The 9981-nt window shown below is 40.5% G+C and overlaps 1 non-coding gene across 1 annotated transcript; it reads right to left on the reverse strand.

Annotated features, from left to right (window-relative positions):
• Positions 1 to 6212: 6212 nt before the first annotated feature.
• LOC128626614 (U6 spliceosomal RNA) lies at positions 6213 to 6320 on the reverse strand. The gene has a single exon (XR_008390592.1). It is a non-coding gene; the product is annotated as a U6 spliceosomal RNA (small nuclear RNA).
• Positions 6321 to 9981: the final 3661 nt, after the last annotated feature.

Here is a 9981-nt window from a genome sequence, read left to right on the forward strand (position 1 = left end):
TCCTTGGCCTTAGCAGCCACATGGCCAAAGCCTCCTGGAGGAAGCCTGAAATAGGCAGCAACTGGGAACAAGCCAAGCTACCTGGATGACCACCTAGCATCTGTCTGTGGGCTCCAAGGACAGTACTTTATTTGACATGGAGCTGGAACTCTGGGCACTTGCTTTTCTTTTGGTCTTGCTGAGAATGGTTGGACTTTTTCTGGGTTCTGTGGAAGAGCTGAGCTTTGAGACAGGGAGTCCGCCTTCTCCCAGGTCACATAGTATCTGAATAAAAACCGCTTTCTTTCTTCCCCAGCTGCCTTATGAATTTGGCTTTTGATGGCACAGGAAGTCAAATCTCTGTTTTTGTTTCATAACAGGTGTTCACTAGGTAGTATATGACAATATTCAATTATATATATACACACACATATGTATGGTTATGTGTATATATATATCTTGAAAGCCAATTCCAACAAGTCCCTGTTTCTATAAATAAAATGTAATTGGAACACAATCACATTTGTTTACATGTTGACTATAGCTACTTTTGTGCTACAACAAATTCAATATTTGTGATAGAGATTGTATGGTCCATAAAAATTACTATACCTGCCACACACAGGTGTATGTATATGTGTAGGTGTGTGTACATGTGTGCACATGTGTGCACATATGTATATACATGTGGGTACATACATATATGTGTATAAACATGTGTGTATACATATATATTGCTTTATTGAAAAACATGTTACCTCCTGATCTAGATGAAAGACAAGACCCCCACTTTACTCCTTCCTCCTAGACCTTAGCACTAGGCCACTTAATCATCTCCTGCTGGCTTAGCCCCACCTAGTCTTTAGTCAAACGAATGTCATTCAAAAGCTTAGGTGTATCAGCATCAGGATAATTCATAACCTCAAACAGGTCCTCAACATGACCTTGAACACAACCTTGGCAGACCTTATATCCTCACCTTTACTAATTGACACCTGTCCATTTTATGTAACCAAGTTGCTACTTCTTATTCCAATTTGGAATAGTGTGGAGTATTAACACCTCTCCCTCCCACTGCCTCTCTATTCCAATTTTCTACAAACCAGCCACCTATCTGGTAGGTAACTCTAGTGGTTAGCAACTTCTGCTGCACATAAAACCAACTAAAAACCCATGGCTTCAGACAATAACCATTATTAGAACATATGTGTCCATGGGGCAGTTGCTGTGGACTTACTTGGGAGTCTGCAGGTCAGCCAGGGATTCTCCTTCAGGATGGGACTGGCCTGAGTAGTTTAACTGGGCAGCTCTGATCCATATTGCTCTCATCTTTTACTAGGATCAGTAGGCTAGTCTAGGCATGTGCTTGTCCTTATAATGGCCTAAGTGCAAGAGAGCAAGCTCAAACACACAAGTACTTTTTAAGCTCTCTTTACTTACGTCTGCTAACAAACTATTGCCAAAGCCAATGCACACTGGGAGGTCTATAGAGTTACTTGCAAAAGGCATGAAAATGACCATCAATGCAATCTACCATAAGGATGCTCTCAAGAGAAGAGTCAAATGGCCCGTCTGAAAAATAGCTCCATCAAACTGATCTAGAGCCACACAAAAATACTGGCCTAGTGCACCACAGTGCACTCCAAGGAAATCAATGCAGGGTGCCATTCCCACTCCTTTGATCCCTAATTCCAAGCCATGCATGGGAAATGAAAAGGAGAGTAACACCTTAACCCAAATTCTATCATTGACAGTGACATTCTTGAAACACGCAAGCTTTTTGGAAGACGTTCTTCTGTTAAAACCCACAGGCCCATCAGAGCCTCATCCTTCTCTCATATTACACATAACTGGAGTGTTAACAGTAAGCTGAGCTTGCAGGACGGACCAAATTAACATGTGCGGTTAGGAAATGCTTTATTGTTTAACTTTTTATTTTGAGATAACTGTAGATTCACATACAGTTGCCTTTCACCCACTTCCCTCCAATGGCAACATCTCTAAAATCTACAGGATCATATCACCACCAGGATATTGACATTGATGCAATCCATCCACTTCATTCATGTCTCACCAGTTTTACCTGCATTAGTGTGTGTGTTGTTTTTAGTTTAATGCATTTTTATCACCTGTGCAGATTTGTGGAACCACGGCCACTGTCAAGATGTCAAGATGTGGAACAGTTCTATCAAGCATTCATTTTTAACTACTGGCCTAAGATTAATGAATTCTGCAAAGGAGCTCAGAATCAACATCAGTGTGGAATTTTTTTTTAACAGGCTCACACATTTGGTTCATGTCATACAGACCTAGCCTCTGTCAGACACAGGATATTTGTCTCTTTTTTAAACAGGTAATTGCCTGTTAAATGAGTCAGGTAACTACTCTCCTCTCAAGTGACCATGGAGTGCTTATACAACGTGTATCTCCTTACAAATCTAATAAGAGCTGTGTAAAATGAATTAAAAAGTGTTTCACTAAAATGCTATCTCAAGGAAAAACTCCACTCTGCCCATTAGATGTGAAGCTGTGAAGAAATTTGAAACACATTGACGAGTGAGCTGCATTTAGAACTTTTCTGAAATGAGATTGCTTCCGTTTTTCCACTGCTGATCTCATCAGAAATGATTCTCTGGTCGTACTTGTTGTCTTGGCTCTGAAATGCCAATTAATGAATTATATAACAAATGACTTGGGTTTCCTATTCTTACAGATATTTTATAAATGGAAGACTTGACAATGGACTTTGATGAGCATAGAATTTCATGGTACTCATTACCAGAGAGAGTGCTCTATTTCTTTCCTCAGACTCCACTTTGACTTTGGTGAGTAAAGAAACCAGGAGAAATGTGGTCTTGGCAGGAAACATTTATGGGTTTGCTGCTGTGTGCCCTTCTAACGTGTTTTGTTAGGGCTTGAAGAAATGCACAATTCTGCACTGTACATCCTTTTGTCCAAAGAATAACCATTAAAGAGAAACACCAAGTGGGCTTTCATCTACTCAAAGGGTTTACGATATTTTTTAATGTTAAGATTTTTGTTAAAATAGATCTTTTTAAAATACATTTTAAAGGCTATATATGGACACAGTCTAAAGAGTCAAATAGTGCTACCGTGCTTAGGATAAAAATAGAAGGCTGATTTACAAGTAGGCATTCTTGAATCTGCTAAATCGCCAGTGTCTAATTTCTTTTTGCTCCTGTGTTGCTCTTTATCCTCTTGGTCTGCATGTTTTCATGCCTTCAAAAAAATTCTCTTTCTTGTCATGTTGGAGTACTGGGAAGAAGCAATCGAATAATTGTGTTTATTTGACCATGATGTATCAAAAGACAATGTAATCTTATTCTTAGTTTCTAAATCCTGAAGAATTCCTTTGTATTAGGCACCCACCTCACCCCTTCAGATTACTCCTAAATCACATTCCCCCAAATCATAAAGATTCCCTGAAACATTGTTTGGAAAACTATATACTCCAACACTATAATCCAATCTCAGCATTTCACCAATAAGAAAACTGAGACTCATAGGTAACGTGAATTGCCTAGGAACCCACACCTGGTGGTAGGCAGATGGAGACCTACAGCCCACATCTCCCTTTTAAACAGGTGTTCTTCCTGTGATGCTGCATTGCCTTTATTTAATTCAGGAAATAATTCATGAAATCAGTGGGAGACATGATGATAGTGGTCTATTTAATCTATTGACTCATCATTTATTCTTTCATTCATCAAACTTGGACACCTGCTTTGATACTGAAGATAAAACAATAAGTGTAATGAGCCCGACCTTTTTCTTCTGAGGCTCCACATTGGAGGAGGCAGAAGGCACTATCTGGCAGCTTGCAGTCCACATTTGGCCAGTGGATATGCCTTTTTTTTTGGCCTGTTCATTAATATATATATTTATTTTCAACATTCAAAAGTTGAGAGAATTACATTAAAGATAATCTGGCAGTCTGGCTTCTCTTGAAGGACTATTGGCCTGAAAAAACTAAGCTTTTAGTTCCACCTGACATCAATAATCTAGAGAGAGTTATGGCCATCCCTGTAGATTAATTATGTCCCTCTGTGAAGTCCAGCTCCCACATGTCCATTTCCTTCTTTGATATCACCTGCCTTTCCCTGTGGAAATCGGGGTTTGCAACTTCTCCCCTCATGGTTTTCAAATTATTCAATGTGGACTCTTAGGAGTTCTGATAGGGTTTTGGTAGGTCAGGTCAGAAAAGTCAAGTCAAGCCTGAAAGCCTGGGTCCTAGCAGAAAGATGCTAAACTCATCCCTGTCTCACATATTAGCATCCACATAAGGCTTCTCTCTCAGTAGCTGGTAAAGGAAAATACAGCTGAGTTCCACTCTGTCACAGTCGGTGGCTTGGTAGGTAGTATTGGCAGTAACTATTATAAAAATAAAAACAGAATCAAACTCCTGTATTTGAGGCAGACTTCATGGGCTCCAACCAACCCAGTTGGACTAACCCATGGATTGGTTTGAAAGAAGACAAAATGTTAAAATGGAGATAAATAATATAAATAAAGGGGCAGAAAGAGGAAGAATAAGCATATCTCAGAAGAAACTGCTTGATAAATACATCCAGTTACTCTGAGTATCCTAATATATGCTAATAATACACTGAGTTCCAAAACATAAGAACATTAAGAGAAACCTACTAATTTTGTTTACATTGCCAGCTAGATATGTGGACTCTCAAACACTTCATTCTTTTAAAAGAAATGTTTTAAAAGGGGACAGGGAGGGAGACAGAGAGAAACATGAATACCAAAGAAATATACCAATTGGCTGCCTTTCATACATACCCCAGCCAGGCACTGAACTTGCGACCCAGGCATATGCCCTCACCTGCAAACAAACCAGCAACCTTTTGCTCTGCCCAACCAACTGAGCCACGCTGGTCAGGGCTCAAACCTTTCTTTTTTTTTATAATAAATTTTATTTAGTTACTTTTCAAGTACATTTTTTATCTATTTCTCCCATCCCACCCCCCGCCCTGTCTCCCCCCTCCCTCCAATTTCCCCTCCCCCAGTCCTCATCTCTGTGTCTTTCATACTTGTTCCTCAAAATCCCTCCCCCTTTTTCCCCTTAAATTCCTTTCCCTCTCCCCTCTGGTCGCTGCCCACTTGTTCTCTATTTCAGTGTCTTTGTTTTTATTCTGTTTGCTTGTTTGTTTTATTCTTTAGCTTCCTGTCAAAGGTGAGATCATATGGTATTTGTCTTTCAATGCCTGACCTATTTCACTCAGCATAATGCTTTCCAGTTCCATCCATGTTGTTGCAAAGGGTAGTAGCTCCTTCTTTCTCTCTGCTGCATAGAATTCCATTGTGTAAATGTACCATAGTTTTTTGATCCATTCATTTACTGATGGGCACCTAGGTTGCTTCCAGCTCTTGGCTATTGTAAATTGTGCTGCTATGAACATTGTGGTGCATAGGTTCTTTGAAATTGATGTTTTAGGATTCTTGGGGTATAATCCTAGCAGTGGAATTGCTGGGTCAAAAGGCAGGTCAATTTTTATTTTTCTGAGAAAATTCCATACTGTTTTCCATAATGGTTGTACCAGTCTGCAATCTCACCAACAGTGAACTAAGGTCCCCTTTCCCCACAACCTCTCCAACATTTGTTGTTTGTTGCTTTGTTTATGATAGCCATCCTGACTGGTGTAAAGTGGTATCTTGTTGTGGTTTTAATTTGCATCTCTCTGATAGCTAATGATATTGAGCATCTCTTCATGTGTCTCTGGATATTCTGTATGTCCTCTTTAGAGAAGTGTCTGTTCAAGTCCTTTTCCCATTTTTTAATTGGGTTCAATGTCTTCCTAGAGTGCAGTCGTGTAAGTTCTTTGTATATTTTGGAGATTAAACCTTTGTCTGAGGTATCATTGGCAAATATGTTTTCCCATACAGTTGGTTGTCTTTTTAATTTAATACTGTTTTCTTTAGCCCTGCAGAAGCTTTTTATTTTGATGAGATCTCATTTGTTTATTCTTTCCTTTATATTCCTTGCTCTAGGGGACATATCCGTAAAAATGTTGCTGCGTGGAATATCTGAGATTTTCTTGCCAATGTTCTCCTCTAGGACTTTAATGGTGTCACGGCTTATAATTAAGTCTTTTATCCACCTTGAATTTATTTTGGTGTATGGTGTAAGTTGGTGCTCAAGTTTCATTTTTTTGCACGTAGCTGTCCAGTTCTCCCAACACCATTTGCTGAAGAGGCTATCTAAAAATATGGAACGCTTCATGAATTTGCGTGTCATCCTTGCTCAGGGGCCATGCTAATCTTCTCTGTATCGTTCCAATTTTTAGTATATGTGCTGCCGAAGCGAGCACTCAAACCTTTCTTTGAATAACTATTCTAGTTTATATGTAAATACAACAAAATGAGAACTCATTTGCCAAGGAACTTGGTGAAAGTCTTTGTGTATCTGCAAGAGGAAGCATGGCTTTATTTATTGAAACATACAAACTCAATAAAGACCCAGTGAAGAGTTGGTTGATTTTAATTAAGATGAATTTGTAAGTTAACACTACTACACAACCACTCTTACTAGAAGACATAAGATATAACTTGTATTTTTAGATTTAAAAATCAGATTAATCAGATACTTTAAAGATAAAGAACCATTTGGCTGACTATTGCTTTAAAATACATAAATATTATTATTTTCTGCTTTCCTACTTTTAATATGTAAATTGCAAGGTCTCACATAGAGACAGTTGCTCATCCCATGATAGGCTTTATTTTGAAATATTAAATCTGCATAGCTGTGCATCCTTTTAATTCTTCTTTTCGTGATTTCCAGGGCATGACACAGAAGTAGGAAAGATTTTAAATTGCTGTCCACTCCGTAACCACAGGATACCTTCTTCTATCTCTCTACCTAGACGACCAGAGAAAAGTGGCAGAAGGTCTATATCATGGATTCACATGCATTTTTGCATAGATATCTGCATTTAATAATTCACCAGGCAGTTCGCATGGAGATGCTCATGTGATAATGAGCCTCCCAGCAAACTTCCAAGTTATGTGTAGAGTCTTCATTTTGTAAAGACAAGATTGATTTTCAGAGGGACATAAATGACTTTTCCAATACATGACTTTTCCAAATTTCGTTTTCCGGCTCTGATTTGGAGCCTCTGTTTTCCTCAACTGGTAAACAGGTATTCCGAGTCTACAAAGCTGTCTACAAAGCTCTTCCCTGTGCCTCACAGAGTTTGCTCTTTTTCATCCTTCAGGTGACAATAAAATTGTCACCTGCTCACAGAGGCCTTTTCTGGCCATCTTTACTCCAAGAGCACTTTCTTCTTCAACATTTTCTTAATCCTAAAAATCTCTGGTTAAAACTGCGTTGTTTAATCACGCACTTGCTGATTGGCTCCACTAGACTCTCAACTCCTAGGAAAACAAAGACTTCTTTTCCAGGACGAGCCCCCAGCTCCCGGGAACCAGGCTGGGCGGGTGCCGGAGGCTCAGCGAGCATTGGTCGTGTGCAGGACCAAACACTGCAGGAACGTGGCACGCTGTTTGTCCGAAACTGTGCTCTTGCAGATCTGGTCTCCTGTGCTTAAAATTTTGTTCTTTACCTGCAACGAGCTCTTTCTTTCTTGAAGTCACGACTTTGTGACATTATGTAATTATCCACATTGTTTTTTTTTTTTAAAAAGAACCCTTAGTCCTTGCCTCTAACAGAAGCTAGAGTACAGAGAGCAAGTATTAGATCCCCTTCTGTTTGCTCCATGGTGTGGATGGAGCCTCCTGCTGGGTACACACGAGTGGATCCTGTCCAAAGTGAATTGACCTGAGGAAGGAAAAAGCTTTCAGTCAATAGTTTTAAAAGCCCAGGGGCCACTGAGGAGAGAGAGAAAAAGCAAATACATGAAAGAACAACTGGTTCAATACGGAGATTGAATCTTTAAAAAAAAAAAAACAAAATGAGAGTTGAACTATCTAATGCATGTCTGTAGATTCGGAATGCTGTTCCCAGAGGCTTCTGCTTTCTACTCCAGCACTTCTGAAGACCTAGATCTGTCCAGAAATCCCCCCGAGCCCATCAGTCACCCCTTCCCTTCCTCTCAGTACAGAACACTGAACCTGGTTCTCACACCAGGAAATGCTGGGTAGCCAGGGGCAGCCTTTCGTTGCAAGTGAGCTGCTACAGAAACTCCCCTTTTATGATGTTCCATTAGCTACGTGAGAGCAATCAGAGAGATCAGCTGGATGTCCCCCAATGCTGGGGCGGAACCAGGGGCCACACGCTGCCCCCTCGCAGTGTCGTGCTGGGAGAGCAGTAGGCTCTTCAGCATGAATTAGCATTCCCATCCTAAGAGATTGATCTGCTCCTCCTAAGAAGGAAGCGCCTGTGGCTTCTGCTAAATGAGCCAGAGGGAGGACAAAACCCTTAAATGACGATCTGAGACATTGGGATTAGGATGCTTTCATCTTGCATTGGTCCAGGCAGAGTGTCTTCATTTTATGTACCTTAGACTTCCTCAGGAACTGGAGATGGAATTGCCCTGGCATATTTACTCTTAGGCATGCATTTTTATGCCCAAAGATCTAGTCGGGCCCCAACCCAACTGTTACGAGTTTAATATCATTTTACCTGCATAGACTCCAACTTCATTCTAAAATCTGAAGTTTCAGAGGATCATGAGGGTAATCCCTCTTAGCTCTAAGGAATCAAAAATCAAAGATCTGCATTTGCCTTTCTTTTCCTTCATCTCATACTAGTTCCCCTCCCCTTCCTTCACTGTTCACTCCTTCATCCAAGGAACCACTGTGCACCAGGGCTGCCTACTGTGCGCCTTGAGCCTTCCCCACCCGCTCCACCTCTCCCTTGTAATCTCCCCAACTTCAGAATTTTCACAACCTTCCTGAGTCAATCTTTCTAAAGCAATGATTCTTGCTGGAGCTAACTCAATAAACTAATTAGCACTACACTGATAACCTAATATGTTACCTTTCCCAAGTAACGGATTTGCATTTAAAGAGGTATCTAAAATGCTGTATCTCAGAGAGGAAAAGTAAGAATTTCTAGCAGCACTGGAGTTCAGAGAAATATGGAGATGATTTTGGTACTGGGGAAAGGCAAGCCATGTGGGGTGGCCTCAGTCACACACAGGAGGCCATCTTCTTGGTGTCCTCTCCTAATTGACCTAATTAGCATAATTTCACTTGCTGTGCTCCCTGCACAGCACCAGTGTGTAATTCTTCATGGAACTGGACTCACTGCCCCAGACAGACAGACATCCAGTGTCTGAGAACTGGCCAGAGCAGAGCAGGGGAAAGATAGACCTTTCTAGGTTCACAACAGGGAATTTATGAAAAAGAGAGAAGGAGAAAACCACCAGCTTCACATTTCTAGGCAGTGTGAAGACCTAGAAGATGTACTTGGCCTACCTTCCGGATACATTTAAAACAATCCACTGAAATTATTTATAGGAAGTGACTCGTGGCAGAGTTCAGTTAAGTTTAACATATATTTATTGACAGCCAATGCAAAATTAATAATGATAATAATAAATGACTAATTAGTGACACTGAATTACTCTGTATCATGCTCTCTACTAAGCCTTTTACATACATTATTTCAATCAGTAATTGCATCACCCTTGTTTGGTAGGCAGTGGTATGCTACTTAACTGACTCTGAAAAGAGAAAAAAATGCCCTGATTTGTAGCATTTTCTGGTCACCATGATGGAAACAAGCTACCAACCAAGACTTCTGAATGTATCAGAATTGCCCCACAAACTTCCTGACTGTAACAGTTGCCTCCATGGCTAGGAGGTGGTGGTTCCAGCACAGCATTGCTGGCGGGCCCTTCTATTGCCCTCTTTGTTAGGGCAATCACTTCACCTCAGTTTTCCTGAGACTTTCATCATCTTTGTATTGAAAGATCTGCATCTAAGGAGCACTTCCGTCCCAGGAAAACTGGGATTGTTGGTCACCCTACCCTTTGCACACGGGAGGTCAACTGAGACTTAAAGGTT

The sequence above is a fragment of the Artibeus jamaicensis genome, unplaced genomic scaffold (assembly GCF_021234435.1).
Source record: "Artibeus jamaicensis isolate MK-2021 breed Jamaican fruit bat unplaced genomic scaffold, CSHL_Jam_final contig_1015, whole genome shotgun sequence".
NCBI lineage: Eukaryota > Metazoa > Chordata > Mammalia > Chiroptera > Phyllostomidae > Artibeus > Artibeus jamaicensis.